Source organism: Cebus imitator, unplaced genomic scaffold, assembly GCF_001604975.1.
Source record: "Cebus imitator isolate Cc_AM_T3 unplaced genomic scaffold, Cebus_imitator-1.0 Scaffold12, whole genome shotgun sequence".
Taxonomy (NCBI): Eukaryota; Metazoa; Chordata; class Mammalia; order Primates; family Cebidae; genus Cebus; species Cebus imitator.
This window is the reverse complement of record NW_016107327.1, coordinates 3,992,164-4,009,625: the sequence shown is the minus strand read 5'-3', so window position 1 is coordinate 4,009,625 and position 17,462 is coordinate 3,992,164.

Sequence of the window (17,462 nt, the reverse complement as noted above, 5' to 3'; positions counted from 1 at the left end):
ACTAGGCCCCGGCTGACCTCACAGGTGTGAGCCAGCTTGAGAACACTACTGTAATTACCTACTCAGTAAAAGCCAGGGTGGAAAAAAAAAAAAAAGAAAAGAAAATTCATTCCAAATATATCCTCTTGATGATGCTAGGTTAGCAGTATCATCTTTAGGCCTGTATATCATACAGAAATGCATATATTTGCAGTCTCTGTGCACTGCATGCATTATTGTGGCTGCAAATATGTTGCTTTTGGATCACAATTAGTAAGACAAATGGCTAAATGCACTTCACAGAGTACCTATCCATTTGCTTATAGTGGTGGTTTCCAAGTGAGGACTGTTAACAGAAAACAATTTTGTGAATACTCATATACAGCTGTATTTTTAACACCCAGAGATGAAAATAATACAGAATGACAAAAAAACTACTGTAAAATCAGTAACACTTGAAAATGCCATATTTTATGAGTACAACTGCATCCACTCAACTGAAAGGTAATTGTAGTTATAAGCATAAAACCAAATACTTATGATTCACTGACCACCCGTAGGGTGCATAAGGTCTCATAGGTCCCATTCATTGTCATGGAAATAGTCCTTGAAGAATCATACAGCTTTGTGTGAACTCTACTAGAAGTCATTTAAATATGGAGATCAGTTGTTACCCTGACACGAAGAGCAATAAATGAATTCAGAATGGAAGAAAGTAATAAATTAATTAACAAAAGCTAGGGAGGTGGTTTAGTTGAGTGAAGCCTGTGTACTCTAATTTTCCTTAAAAATCAAGAAATGAGCCAGGCACAGTGGCTGCTTCCTATAATCCCAGCATTTCGGTATGCTGAGGTGGGAGGATTGCTTGATCCCAGGAGTTGGAGGTTGCAGTGAGCTATGATTCCACCACTGCACCCCAGACTGAATACTCAGCTCTAAAAAAATAAATCAAGGAATGAGGCATCTTACACTCAAGACAGTTGGGAAAGAGGACCACACACTCTTATTAAATGTTGGGTTCTGTGGATCAGTGACTATAAAAGGGACCTTCATGTCACCAGTTCCAGACCTTGCACCCAACAAAATCTCAGGCTATTAGCAGCCTCCTGGAGCTAAGGCACTAATTTAGAATGTAATTTGTTTAATAGACAACACCACAATTGTTTTCTTAGTGGGCACATCTTTTTAAGAAAAAAATAAGTACATTATACCTCTTAATATTTACATTTTTATGTTAGATTCAGAGATATTCATGTGAGATAATTTAGGTATTGAATATGCATAAAAGATTTGATACATTGGGATGTTCCAACACATAATACTTATGATTAGGATAGAAAATGTGTAATTAAGGATTTGATTTAGACTTGTGCAATTAACTTGAAATATTATAAGTGGGCCAGAAATGGTGGCTCATGCCCCAATCCCAGCAACTCGGTAGGTCAAGGTGGAAGGATCCCATGAGCCCAGGAGGTTGAGGCTGCAGTGAGCCCTGATTGCTCTACTGCACTTCAGCCTGGGCTGCATATAGTATTGGAACAATTAATTCATTGGTCTCCAATCCTTAGCATACATCAGAATCACCTAGAAAGCTTGCTAAAACACAGCTGGCTAAGACCCAATCTCCAGTTTCCTATTCAGTGGATCTGGGAGGAAGCCTGATAATTTGCATTGCTAACAAATCGCAGGTGGTAGTAATGCTGCTGGTCCAGAAACCACACTTTGAGAACCAATGATTTAAAGGATCTTAACATTCACCTTATTCAGAAGGTAAATTTATTGTACTTATAATAATTATTTAAGAATTTGAGAAAGTTTGTTAAATGAGACTACTTAAAAAGAAAGTCAGTAATATTAAATTTACACATGCAGCTTAAAATATTTACAGGACGTTAATGATTTCAGTTTGTAAATACTATCAAACATGAATCAAGGGCCCTACAAAAATTGACCAGTGTCAGACATAAAATATTAAGATTTACATGTTCAGAAACCTCAGATTTTAAGTGAATGGCTCTACTAAAGTGAATATTAATAGTTAAAATAAGTTACCTCTGAATAAACTTTTCAGTGCACAAAACTCACTCCTGGGAACATCAAAAATCTAACATTGACAATAATCACTCCATTTTCCAGGTCTCCCAAGCCTGTGAATTAAGAACTGTTGGCACGAAGGACTAGCTAAATGTTCAGCCCTTACCCAGTCAATCTGATGCCTCTTCAAATGGTCTTACTCTTCTACTGAGAGTCAGGGCTTACTTTGAAGACAATGGACGGAAACAGAGTCCACATAATGACCGACTTGAGTCTGTCTGCCACAAGATGATTCTTCTGCAAATGCTCCAGGAGCTTTCCTCTCCAGCTCCCCTGCTAACTGTCATTGTCTTCATGCACAGTCAGAGGACACCACAGAAAGAAGAATGGCATGTCAAGATCAATCTTCCTCCAGAGACACTCCTTGAAATAATGTTGAATAGCTGCGTATTTGGAAATCTTTACTTCTGAGACCAATTATCTCTCTGCCACAATGTATTCAGCCTTCACTAGCTTGGCTTCTGTACCCAGCTGTTTTCTGTAAGGCCAGATGTATTTTGAATCACAGATGTGATCACTTAAATTAACTAATTTTTCTATGTTTTTTTTAAAAGGTACATTTATTAGCCTTTGTGGAATGCATTCCTTGGTTCATTTTCCATGTTAGAACTTTTATCCTTCATTTCTCTTTTAGACCTAGAAGCACTAATACATTATAAATTAAAACACTATGAAACCTACAGCTACCCTCAAGTTCAAGGAGGAAATAAAGTTAGTGAAGGTCCTAGCTTTTCATAGGATCCCATACTCCATTGAGAACCCAACTCTACTGAACTCCAAATGTCAATCAACTGCTTGAGGCCAGATCCTGCCCTAGGTATTCTTAGAGTTTAAACCTGTTTTATTTGGGTTACCAAAGCAATTTCTTATTTTCTTGGAATCTTAATTCTTAGATTTAATTTTAAATAAAAAATCTTAGATTTAAATTTAAATAGAATACAATCACAGAAACAAACAAAAACCCTTATGCTCAATTTATTTGAATCTTAAACTACCATAGTGAGTGCAGATAGTTTTAGACAAGACAAATGCTTTATTTAAAAAGTTATGTTATAGCAATTGACATGGGTTATGTGGTAGGGAGCAGGGGAATAATATCATCTCATCACCCATCCCAAGGTTCTTGGCTGATATTCCTCTAAAAAAAGACAGGTTAATAAAGAACAAGCAAAACAAATTTATTTAATACATTTTATAAATTCTACACAACACAGAGCCTTTAGAAATGAAGACCCAAAGACCCAAAGACAACTGTAAATTTTTATGCTTAGGTTTGATGAAAAATAGAGGGTCACATAAAGTATATATTTGGGCAAAAAAGGGAATAACTTAATGGTAATAAACTGGGGGGGTTGTTTGTTCAGATTCTTCTCTGTGCCTCTGTCTTCATTGCTTTCTGACACATAAAGGGCAAGACACCTGTCACATAAGGATCTCTAAGAGAAAGGAGGCAGGAGAAGGTCAGAGACCTTCTGCTTCTGCAGTTTTCTCTGTTTCCTTTGGCTTAAAGTACTCAGTATGCCAAGGTGCCATACATTGGGGTATCATATTCTGAGCCCCAACAGCTAGAAAAGGCAAATTTTATGAATGGTCCGAATTCTGGCTTTGCCCCACCTAAGGCTGTTTTCTCATTAAAAAACTAAAAAGGAGAATAATATCCACTTTTAATTTAAAATGTGTCTAGCACATAGAAGGGGCCCAATAAACATTCGTTATGTTTTTTTTTAACCTAAATGCATATTAATCAGCAAATGGCTAATCTCTGATGAAATTATATATGGCCATAATAAATTAGCTTTTTTAAAACTATGCAATTTATATTTCAAACAGAAAACTACTAAATTAAAAATAATATCATTAAACTATTTTTAAAAGTTTGTGTATAGAGACAAAACAAAAATCTACCACATTGCTAGTGAATTACTATAGAACTATGACCTTTTAAAAATTACCCTTATCCTTTCTATCTTTCTACACTCAGAGGATGTCAATTTAATTAGCAGAGACCAAATGAACAAATTCAACAAATAGAAACTTTTAACTTGTGAATAAGACCGCATTGGCACACTGAAATCTGCAGCGAAATACTATTGTAGAGTTGCTACTCTTATGGTTCAACCCTTGTACCTTATACCCGCACACCCACATGTTATTTTAAAAACTGCATCAAAATCATTGCTTCTCTTCTGGATATTGTTTATGCTCAAAACACTTTTAAAGTAGATTGGACGGTTATTATTTCTCTTCATTTATCAGGTGAGAAAGATACTGGGAATTGGTTCAGCCAGCTTCTTATTTTTGCAGCAGTTACTGATGTTGGCAACCTAGTAGATTGTGATTATTGGTCACCGTTTGCCTCTAGATAAACCCTCAATGACTAGCTCTGTGTGTAAAGCCAGTCACGCAGCTCTCTGCTGCATATCCCTACCTACAAAATGAGAATGGAGACATCTGCTCTCCCACCTCATTGGCTGATAGAAGAATCAAATAACAGTATAGGTGTATTTTTTTTTTTTTTTTTTTTTACAGAGTCTCACTCTGTTGCCCAGGCTGGAGTGCAGTGGCATGATCTCGGCTCACTGCAACCTCTGCCTTCCGTGTTCAAGCAATTCTCCTGCCTCAGCCTCCAGAGTAGCTGAGTCTACAGGCACATGCCACCATGCCTGGCTAATTTTTGTATTTTTAGTAGAGATGGGGTTTCACCATTTGGCCAGGCTAGTCTTGAACTCCTGAACTCGTGATCTGCCTACCTCTGCCTCCCGAAGTGCTGGGATTACAGGCATGAGCCACCATTCCCAGCAGAAAATGTTTTTAAACATATAAATTTAAGAAATTTGCTGTTACTTTTGTAAAACTATATTAAAATTGCCAACACCAGCTGTGGGTAGCCGTGTGCTTTATATTGACAACTGCCACTTAGTAGATGCCCCAAAATATTATTTCCCTCTCTTTTCTCTCTTGGCAGTAGGAAACACTAACAGATTTTATAGATCTATAGAATTTCAGAGTTTTCAGGAACCTTAAAGGGCATCTATTCAACCTCTTCACAATATCTCTGGCAAAATGTTATGCACTTGCTGAGTACTTTAATTGAAAGAGAAACTTCTTACCTTGCAGAGGAGCTCTTGTCTTTTGGCCTGAACGAACAGTGTTATTTCATTTACCACAAGTCTAACTAGTGTTTCAGTGAGCTCCAACAGAAAAGAGAAAGAAAAGGAACATTTTGTAACCCTAAAAGGATTATCATCAAGTACTGTTTAGAAACTTATTTTCTTTATTTTTTTTTCTCAACTTTCTTCCACTGTGCTAGGAGTCCTCATCTGAGTGTCTAATTAGGAAGCCTCATCTTTCCTGGGTTTTTACTGAGCAGTGTTACTCAGCAGGAAAGAACTTTCTTTTTAAAATGTTCATGAAATCAACATAATCCTATATCATAAAATAGAAACTGTGAAAAAAAATCAGCTTCTTGGGGGGTTAGTTTTGCATTATGAGTAGCAATTTGCAAATACCTTGCCCTGAACCTCAGAACTGAATCTGTAATGAACAAACCCCTGCAAAGTAATAATGAGAGTCTTTTTTGAAATGAATTCCGTCTGAATACCATGAAGTAACAAAAAGTTTAAGCCTTAAAGAACAACAATCTCTTTCAGCAGGAAAACTTCCCTTGCTGATACCAATTTAGACATAGGAATATGTTGAAACCTAAATATGGAAAACATGCAATTCTACCCATCTTTACTCAGTTCAGTCATTCCAAGCACTGTGCCTGTTTTCAGTCTGCTACAAAGAGTAGAATGGCAAGGATGGCAAATCGTGTGGCTCTTACAGCCAACTGCTCCTAATGCCCCACCTCAGATGATGATGGCTATGTGATGGTTCTGAAAATTCATCTTGTCCCCCCACCATGACATAAGCTTGCAAATATTAGGAGTGTCCACAGATACATGAAGATTTTATTATAATCATAGTGTTCTTAGGAAGAAAAGCTATATATGTTTTAGAAAACAATTTAATTCTGCTCAAAGTGTTCTTTTGCATTTGTGATAGTGTTGGGAGCTGCTGGCTCCCCTCTCTCATTTACCTAAGCTTCAGGTTCGTCTTGGTAGGAAGCGTCCAGACTAGAGAAGCTTCCATCTCTCTTTGACCCCGAGAGTAAAGGGGAATTCTCTTATTTGGAAAAGCAGCAGTCTTTCTCAGAATGAGAGGACTTATATGGCTATTTCCCAAGGAAATGCTGGTTGCTAATAATTAGACCCCTATCGCAGATAAGCGTGTTCTAACCAGATATCATCTAGGGACAATTTCGTGGCTATCCCCAAATTCCCTGAGCCCTAACTCTCCCAAATTCTTTCCTAAGAATTTTAGGAGGCATTTATCCTCCAAGGTATGTAGAGTTTCCTGCAGACTTATGAACTGAGTTCAGTGGTGAGTAAAACTCCTGGGTTATAAAGCTATTTTCTCATTCTCAGCAGCCAGCTGAAACCTGCCACAGAGCAAAAATAAATGTTGATATTGTGCTCTGAATAAGGATGAGAAGCCTGTGTGCAGTTTGTGATGCTTGATTGTTTGGGTTGCCTCCTATTCCTCTCTCTCTTCTGTAAAGCAGCGCGTGAAGAAAGTTGGCATGAATGTGCTCATGTAAGGTATTAACACTGTTTTATTTAAACATCATGTAATTTTACATAGATATGGTTATATAATCATTTTTAAATGTTATAAATCTTACATTTTCTTTCTCTTTAATCCGTTTCATAGTATCCAGCAAACAAACAAAAAGCTATGAAGAATGTAGGTTAAAAGCTTAGCTTATTTTATTTATTTATTTTATTTAGAGACAGAGTCTCACTTTTGTCACCCAGGCTGGAGTGCAGTGGAGTGATCTCTGCCCACTTGAACTTCCACCTCCCGGGTTCAAGTGATTCTCCTGCCTCAGCCTCCCAAGTAGCTGGGGTTATAGGCACTCGCCACCACACCTAGGCTAATTTTTGTGTTTTTAGTAGAGACAGGGTTTCACCATGTTGGCCAGGGTGGTCTTCAACTCCTGACTTCAGGTGATCCTCCTGCCTCATCCTCCCAAAGTGCTGGGATTATAGGCGTGAGCCACCGCACCTGGCCAGCTTACATTATCTTCTATAAGAAACTGGCTGCAAAGTATCAAGGAGCCAAAAATGCTGAGAGAAATAGGGAGCACACAGAGGAGAAAACTTGAAAATTTTCTTCTTTATTCTGTGGACCTGGAGGACCCTGATTTCAAAAGGATTAAAGTTTTCAGTAAGGGCAATTTTTCATTATGATTGCCCCTCATCTTTTCAGAATCTAATTTATAGAGATAAAACAGATGACCCCAAAAATATGACTTTTGGGGGCAGCCACAATAATGTCTCTTTTATGGAAGGAAATAAGGCCAAGGGGCAATAAAGCAGGTAACCAGCAGAAATGGCAGATTGAGGTGGTAACTGTGTCCCCCACTGAAACCAAATGTGTATAATGAAGGCACTGATCATCACACCTGTTGACAAATGTACCAGCCTCTGGAGGTGGCAGACAGGAAGCCAGGAACACATTCCTAAAGTGTTGGCAGGAGGCTGGGCGTCTTTCTTGAGTGATGACAAAAATGCTGCTTCAAAGGTCAGAAGAGCTGTTCTGTGAGCACTGGGGAGGTCCAGAAAAGGTTACAGAGCTTATTGAGTTCAGCAAAGTTCCCAAGCAGTTTCTGTTTTCATTTTCTTCATTTTCCTGGGCAGCTAATCATCATGGACATGGAAAGCTCAATGCCACAACCCCACCAGATCCAGTGTGGCAAACGGAGAAGATGTCCAGGGTGGAGCCCACAAGGAGAGCAGGTGCAGAGAGAGACGAGGGTGAGATCAAAGGGGGAAGAGCGAAGGGTGAGATTAACCTCCCCTTGCTGAAACGTGTGATACTCAGGGCCCAAATCAGAAAACTTCTGCTTGAGGAAACATTACTCTTTTCTTCATGACTGCTGGTGGTATCCATCTGTCAGACTCCCCAAGCCTTGATGATGCCCCTCACTCTTGCTGCTGTGGAGTAGGAACGTGAAACACAGTCATCCCTCCAATTCCTCCAACCCATGGGGCATTGGTTCCAAGACCCCCAACAAATACCAAAATTCATGGATGCTCAAGTCCCTTATTGCAAATGGCATAGTATTTGCATATAACCTATGTACATCCTCCCATTAACTTTAAATCATCTCTAGATTACTTATAATACCTAATACAATGTAAATGCTATTCAAATAGTTGTTATATCATATTGTATTTTAAATTTGTATTAGTTTTCATTGTTGTTTTGTTATTTTGATTGTTTTATTTTTCCTAAATATTTTCGATTCACAGTTGGTTGAATTTGGGATGTAGAACTTGTAGCTGTGGATAGCTAACTGTGACAATAATAGGGAGACAACTATCACTCAGTCCACTGTCTCCATGGTCCAAACAAGATATGCTGGACCATCTCATAATGTCAGTTGTAGACCAACATATTTTGAGTCTCACAAGAATGCTCTTCAATGTCATGCATTGCTGTTGACCAGTGCCTGGGACTTGAGTGATCACTTCATCTCTCTGGACCTCAAGTTCCTCATCCATTAAGAAATTAGTTTAGGGTGCCTATTGCTCAAATGCTCCTCTTCTTTCTCTTTTTGAGAAGCAGTCACAGGGACTTCCCATGTCTTGGTTTGCTCTTGTACTGTTACTTTGTTGTGTCTTGGTTTGTTTGTTTTCACAACTGGTTGGTTTAGTAAGGTCTTATGGAATGCTTTGCATTCATGAAATCCCTTCCATTTTAATGAATTGTGAGCTACAAAAGTAATGTTCTTCAACCCATACCTTACTAAGTAGTAGTTTATGCTATGCTTCCTGAATTGGAAAAATCACCAGAAATTCCACAGAAATACAAACTACCATCAGAGATTACAACTCTATGCACATAAACCAGTAAACCTGGAAGAAATGGATAAATTCCTGGACACTTGCACCCTCCCAAGCCTAATCCAGGAAGAAGTCGAAACCCTGAATAGACCTGTTATTGGTCTAAGTTGAGGCAGCAATTAATAGCCTACCAACCAAAAAAAGCCCAGGTCCAGATGGGTTCACAGCCGAATTCTACCAGATGTACAAAGAGGAGCTGGTACCACTCCTTCTGAAGCTACTCCAAACAATCCAAAAAGAGGGAATCCTTCCCAAATCATTTTATGAGACCAACATCATCCTGATACCAAAACCCGGCAGAAACTCAAAAAAAAAAAAAAAGAAAAGAAAACTTCAGGCCAATATCCATAATGAACATAGATTGTAAAAATCTTCAATAAAATACTGGCAAACCGATTGCAACAGTACATCAAAAAGCTTATCCATCACGATCAAGTAGGCTTCATCCTGGGGATGCAATGTTGGTTCAACATATGCAAGTCCATAAAAGTAATCCACCACATAAAGAAAACCAAAGACAAAAACCACATGATTATCTCAATTGATGCAGAGGAGCCCTTTGACAAAATTTAACAGCCCTTTATGCTAAAAACTCTCAATATTCTAGGTATTGTTGGAATGTATCTCAAAATAATAAAAGCTATTTATGACAAAACCATAGCCAATATCATACTGAATGGGCAAAAACTGGATGCATTTCCTTTGATATCTGGCACTAGAGAAGGATGCCCTCTCTCACCACTCCTATTCAATATAGTATTGGAAGTTCTAGCCAGAGCAATCAGGCAAGGAAAAGAAATAAACCATATTCAATTAGGAAAGGAGGAAGTCAAATTGTCTCTATTTTTAGATGACATGATTGTATATTTAGAAGGTCCCATCATCATCTCAGCCCAAAATCTCCTTAAACTGATAAGCAACTTCAGCAAAGTCTCAGGATACAAAATCAATGTGCAAAAATCACAAGCATTGCTATATACCAATAACAGACTAAAAGAGCGCCAAATCAAGAGCGAACTCCCATTCACAATTGCTAATAAGAGAATAAAATACTTAGGAATACAACTAACAAAGGATGTAAAGGACCTTTTCAAGGAGAACTACAAACCACTGCTCAATGAAGTAAAAGAGGACACAAACAGATGGAGAAACATTCCATGCTCATGGTTAGAAAGAATCAATATCATGAAAATGGCATACTGCCCAATGTAATTTACAGATTCAATGCTATCACCATCAAGCTACCTATGACCCTCTTCACAGAACTGGAAAAAAAACACTTACACTTCATATGGAATGAGAAGAGAGCCCACATAGCCAAGACAATTCTAAGCAAAAAGAACAATGCTGGAGGCATCACGCTACCTGACTTCAAACTATACTACAAGGCTACAATAATCAAAACAGCATGGTACTGGTACCAAAACAGAAATATAGACTAATGGAACAGAACAGAGGCTTTGAAGGCAACACCACACATCTACAATCATCTGATCTTTGACAAACCTGACAAAAACAAGCAATGGGAAAGGTTTCCCTGTTTAATAAATGGTGTTGGGAAAACTGGCTAGCAGTGTGCAGAAAGCAGAAACTGGACCCCTTCCTGAAACCTTACACTAAAATTAACTCCAGATGGATTAAAGACTTAAACATAAGACCTTACACCATAAAAACCCTAGAAGAAAACCTAGACAAAACCGTTCAGGATGTAGGCATAGGCAAGGGCTTCATGACTAAAATACCATTGTGGAAGACAGTGTGGTGATTCCTCAAGGACCTAGAAATAGAAATTCCATTTGACCCAGCATTCCCATTACTGGTTATATATCCAAAGGATTATAAATCATTCTATTATAAAGACACATGCACATGTATGTTCATTACGGTATTGCTTACAACAGGAAAGACCTGGAACCAACCCTAATGCCCATCGATGATAGACCGGATAAGGAAAATGTGGCACATATATGCCATGGAATACTATGCAGCCAGAAAAAATAATGAGTTTGTGTTCTTTGTAGGGACATGGATGAATATGGAAACCATCATTCTCAGCAATCTGACACAAGAAAAGGAAATCAAACACCGCATGTTCTCACTCATAGGCAGGTGTTGAATAATGAGAACACATGGACAGAGGGAAGGGAGCATCACACACTTGGGTTTGTTGAGGGGGATAGGGGAGGGACAGAGGGGAGTAGGCAGGTTGGGGAGGGATAACATGGGGAGAAATGCCAGATATAGGGGACAGGGTGATGGAGGCAGCAAACCACATTGCAATGTATGTACCTATGCAACAATCCTGCATGTTCTGCACATGTATCCCAGAACCTAAAGTGCAATAAAATATACGTGTGTGTGTGTGTGTGTGTGTGTGTGTGTGTGTGTGTATAACATATAAATCCAGTTATATGTACCATATAAGAGATATATTTGAAATTTAATGATATGAATATAAAGAAAGAAAAAATATAGTAAATAGAAAATAGGTCTGTTTAATCTATACTGAAAATAAACTTTAAGGTAATAAAGAGAATGGCTATGTAGTCATAAAAGATAACGTTTTTCACCAGAAAGTTTTAACACTCTTGATCTTTTTATGTACCTAGCAACTTAACCACATAAGAAGTGAAACAGAAATCAATGAACAGCCTATAAAATACTGATAAATCAACACTGGAATTAAAGTATATAAATCAACAATGGAAGTAGAGTTTCAAAAATAAATTGAGAATAAAACATTAATAAAGGGTTTCTAACAAAACAATTTAAAATGTTAATAAAAATGTAAAATTAGATGTCCAAATGCAAAAAAGGAAGTTACTTAAAAACTAGTGAAAAAATGAGCAAATTCCTACATAAAAACTGAAAGTAAGGAAAGCTGCTTAAACTGTGACTCAAATTTCAAAAGTAAATTATATAAAAATTAAAAAGAAAAACTTTCACTAGCCAATTAAAAAATTGCAAAATAAAAGTTATTTTTCACTTATGCCACAAAGGGTTAATATTCCTACTACACAAAGACCGTCTAAACATTGAGAAGAAAAACGCCAACAAACCAATAGAAAAAAATGTGCATAGGCTATGAACAAAATGTGAATGACCCTTTGTTACAGAAGTGTTTTTAACATTCTTTTCTTTATTTTACTTTAATTGGAAATATGTGCATTCTCTACAAGTAAAAGCCATAAAACAAGTTACCTAATAATTGGCATGCCATACTTAAAACCAAATAAGTTCAAGTGAATATTAACCAGAGTGTTTTTGACCATATATCTCTAGTGGCACACACAGACTGACAAATCATCCAGGCTTTACATGAGCTTGAGGGGTTTCCTAAGACACTGGACTTTTAGTGCTAAAACCAGGAAAGTTCCAGCAAACCAAAACAAGCTGATCACCCTAATTCTAAGACAAGTAATAAATGCAAGGAAGTCTTAAACTTTGAATGCTGTAGTTATATCCTACTTTGGAGCCATTATAAATATGTGCCAAGATAAAGTAGTACATTAATGTTGCTATTTACCAATCACAACAGTTCTAGAGTTAGGCAACACTTCATTTCATTAAATAGAATAAGTGTTGCAATGAGCTCAGCAGAAGGGATTGGTTTTATAGACAGAAAAGGGCTGAAAAAAGCAGACACAAAGACCAAAAGGTAGATTTAAGTAAGTAAATATAGCATAACGATGTTTATTTAACACTGTTGTTTATTTCACAATGTTGTTATTGTTAAATAAAAATTTATCAGAGCCCATTGTTTTGGACTGAGCTCCAAGAGATCAGACTAAAAGCCAAAATGAAGTCACTTATACTAAAGTTCCACATCACCAAACCAAAACTAAGTTGTTATCTGACCTCCTGGAAAATCAGAAGAGAGATAATAGACACACTTCTCAAGCAGGTCAGTGTCAGTGGACATAATAATAAACTTTCCTCTGCACTAACCCACACCAAGAAAAATAAAATGATTTTAAAGCAAGCTGATGTTAACTATTTAGTTATTTTTCTATTGTTCTGTTTCCCTGTGTCTGTCTTACAAAGCAAATAACTTTGAAATGACCAATCTACACTTTGCTCATTGTCTGCTTTCTTCAGCTCTCTTCTGACTATAAAGCCAATTGCCTCTCTGCTCAGCTTATTGGAACTCTTATTCTATGTAATGAAATGAAGTGTTGCCTGATTCAAGAACTGCAAATAAAGGAAATTAATTTCTTTAAAGTAAATTATTATAACTTCATCTTTTGACATTATGAACCAAGATTTCAGCATAAGAGAAAAGCACCAGTAATATAAGCAAAAAATAAGGAACAAGTAAATATGCTTCCCAAATACCCTCAGAAAAAAGAACAGCACAACTAGGAATATAAAACCAAAAATGCACAGGCAACATTTACAACAAGATTAAGTGATAAAGCATTCCCACAATTCACAAAATAGAAGAACAGCTGAATAAAACATGCTATCAGCATTTATGTGGAAGATAACAGAGGAAAGCAATAAGCTATCTGCTGGACTTGAAAATGAGAAAACAGCTGAACTCTTTAATACTATTAATAAGGAACCCTTAAACTGTCAATAGACTGTCAATAGAGAACCCCTAAACTGTCAATAAACTGTTAAGAGAGAATATCTAAATTGTCAGTAGATATTTATTGGGAAGTATGAGAGGCCAAAATGAAATTAGAAGGGTTTTGAACACTCATAGGTAATTATTAGGCATGGCTCTGAGTGGGCAGGCACTCTGGGAAAATGGGATCATATAACTAAAGATAAAATCCCTTTTCGGTTAAAAAACAAAAAACAAACAAACAAAAAACCCTGAGGAGAAGCTGGTAGGAATTACCTCCAAAGTAAGCAAGTCACAATAAATAAAAGTAAAAGTTAAAGGAAAATACAAATAAAAGTAGGAGAGGAAGAAAGAGACAGAATATCTCAGAAAAAACAGAGTCATATTTACTGAGCTTTGAATTTATAAACACCTGACAAAAATAAAGTGAAGTTTTAGATCCATGAAGCCAGCAGTTTACCTGACCCACCTGGTCTCTTAAACGTTCAGTAAATCCAATAGTACACAAAAATAAGCAATAAACAGAATTGCATCAAATGAAAAAATAAATAATGAGTAGAATGTCCTTATATATATTAAAAGTATTCCAGAAATATATGGCCATTAAACAGGTGAAAACTATAACTATTACAAACAAGCAAAAATAAATTTTAAAATGTAATTTTTAAAATTAAATAACAAAACAAGTTAGGATTAGAAAACTTAGATATAAGGTGAGAACCTAAGAATTCTAAATAAAAGAAAAAAGTATTTCGGAAATGAAGCCTGAGCTAGAATTCTCACAGAGGAAACCAAGAAAACACACAATACTTTAAAGCAAGTAGAAAGCTAAGATAACACAAATTTGGAATTTAAAAAAAAGGTTAAGAAGCACTTGAGAAGGTGACAAATATAGTTGACAAAGAAGAGCCAACACATGTATAAAAAGGTTTCTAAAGAGGAAATCCAAGCCACGATACAGAACAAATACTCAAATTGAGAAAAATTTATCAAAAACCATTTTTTTAAAAAACAGATTAACTATTGAAAGGGCAAATGGATATCTGGAAAAAACAGATGAGACACTAAAATATTATCTAATAAAATTCCTGGACTTTAAAGACCAAGAAAGAATTCCTTGAGCCTTAAGGCAACCAAATGCTTACTAACCAAAATGCTTATCAGGGAAAGAAAATGAGATAGGCAAAAGCATTTAGTTGTTAATTTTTAATGACATTTTATGCTAGCTTTGGACAAAGTAACTAGAGACACTGACATAAGGACCAGTGTGTCCCCTGGGAAGCTACAGTTGGCCCAGTAAGGCCAATTGCAGAGATGCTAATAAAGTCTCTTCCTCAGAAGCATAAGCTCCAAATCCCTGGGGTTCCTATTCTAAAATCTTAAGTTCCTATACCCTTGTCTCTTCCCATTTGTTTGTTTCCTGAGTCAACTGTAATTATCTGGGAAAATGCAACATCTTTTAAAATATAATACACATGAAATCCTCAGCTTAAAAAAGGCATTTTTAAAATTAGAAATATCAATATAAATGCATTATTTTTCCTTTAAATAATTGTGTTTTGTTGCTCTGTTCATTGAAAAGACCAAGAAGGAATATACCCCAGTAGCAATGAACTTTATCATCACCCAAAACTCTAAATTTCACTTTCCACTATGAAGAACCAGAGCTTCTTGGAAAAATTCCTTATTCTAGGTCTTGCAAACAAAATGTAAAAAATGAGCTGGAGATATCTTATTAGGCTACAAAGCAAGAAAGCTATCAAAGAGTAACAAGATCATAGGGCCAATATAGAGGAGTATTCACCAGCCAAAAGCTGGCACAATTTGAGCAAAGACAAAACAAACATATTGAAGCAAATTAAATACTTTTTTAGAAATCTATACATTTAGAGTAATATTAAAAATTTGTTAAATAATAATGATACTAAAATTTTTTTTAAACAAACACACTGATTGTTGCTACAGTCTGAATGTGTGTGTCTCCCCAGGTTTCAATTTGATAGTATTAAGAGGTGGAGCCTTAGGAAGTGATGATGTCATTTGAGTTCCGTGCTTATGAACTGGATTTGTGCCCTTATGAAAGAGGCTCAAGGGAGCTTCCTATCCTCTGTTCTTTTGACCTTGTGAAGATGCAGCAAGGCATTATTTATGAAGCAGAGAGTAAGCACCCATCAGATACTGAATCTGCCAGCATCTTAACCCTGGATTCCTTAGCCTCCAGAACTATGATTAATATGTTTCTGTTGTTTATAAACTACCAGTCTAAAGTATTTCATTATAGCTACTCAAATGGACTAAAATAGTTATCACAGGAGTTCACTAGAGTACCAACTCACTATGAAAACTATAAAATCAATCAAAGGTTTGCCTTTCTATACAAATTGTATTTCACACAGTTGGTGATAGAGTGTTCTTTAAAATGCACAAAGAACTGTAGACTTAGAAAATAACTATTTTGAAACCCATAATGAAATAAATAATGGATATAGACAATGATTGTCATAAATATTAAAACTATCATGTGAAATGATGATTGGTAAATTGATAATGGATGAATGAGCCAAGACAACCTTAACCCCATAATTTATCTTGGCGTTACTGAAGGGGGAAGAGCCAGATCATCTGTGCCTTGTTTTGTAACACAGTAGGAATGGAGCCCTCTTATCTAAACGAAAACTGAATTGTGAATAAAATGATTCTCTAGATCATACTACCAACTTACAGGGAATATAGAAGATAAACAAGTTAAGAACATTGGAAGAAAATGCCCACTGGAATGCAAAATGGAGTATTCCTGTGTGAACTGGTTTCTAGAACATATCAAAGGAATGAAAAGAAACTGAGGGGATGAGGGTTATAGAATGACAGAGACTTAAAAAGGAACCAAAAGCAAGTTGTGGATCTTGTTTGAATTCAAATATATTCATATATATCAATACATTAATACCTAAAATACATGTTTAGACACTTGGGGAGTTTTACTACCTCTACCAGGTAGTAAAAAAAAAAGGGGGGCCCAGCTTAAAAGTGTAAACACCTTTTTTCCTTAGGAAGTATAACAGAATGCTCTCACAAATGTGGCACAGGCTAGAATTTTAAAATTCTCACAACACACACACAAAATTATCATAGCATAGATTCTAATTATTTGTGGCTAACCAACATCTTTAAAAAACCTCGTTACATTGCATTCATTCCTCACATTTAAAGCTCCTCCTTTACAAGGTAGAAAAAGAAAATTCATGTCTCTAGACTCCCAGTAGTGAGGATTTCAACAATGAGATATTTTGACTCTGGGAAGGAGAGATGGGAAGAAGTCACTGTGAGAGGAGGATAAAGATTCTGGCAAACATGATGGCAGAGGCCCCAGGAGAAGAGACAGAGGTGGAACTTCTAGCCGGTCTTGAGGATTATAGTGACATCCTATACTAGGTTGGCCATTATACCTGGCTAGGAGCTCCACATTCCAGCTTTCTGGGCCTCTTTGATATTCTTTTCTGCTTGAAGTGTATAGGCTATTAGTATTGTTTTCAACCAAGGTCCTTGAGTGTCAGTCACCCAGAGTCTCTTTGCTATTTCCCTAGGCCAGTGGGTGAAGTATTTTAGTTTCCTGTGCAATGAACTGGTTTTCCAAACAAATCAATGGAATAAGAAAGAGAAGAAAGGGCCAGGCACAGTAGCCCATGGCTATAATCCCACCACTGTGGGAGGCCAAGGAGGACCTATCACTTGAGCTCAGGAGTTTGAGACCAGCCTGGCCAAGATGAGGAAACCCCACCTTTACAACAAACACAAAAATTTGCTGGGTGTGGTAGTGTGCACCTGTTGTTCCAGCTACTTAGGAGGCTCAGGTGGGAGGACAGCTT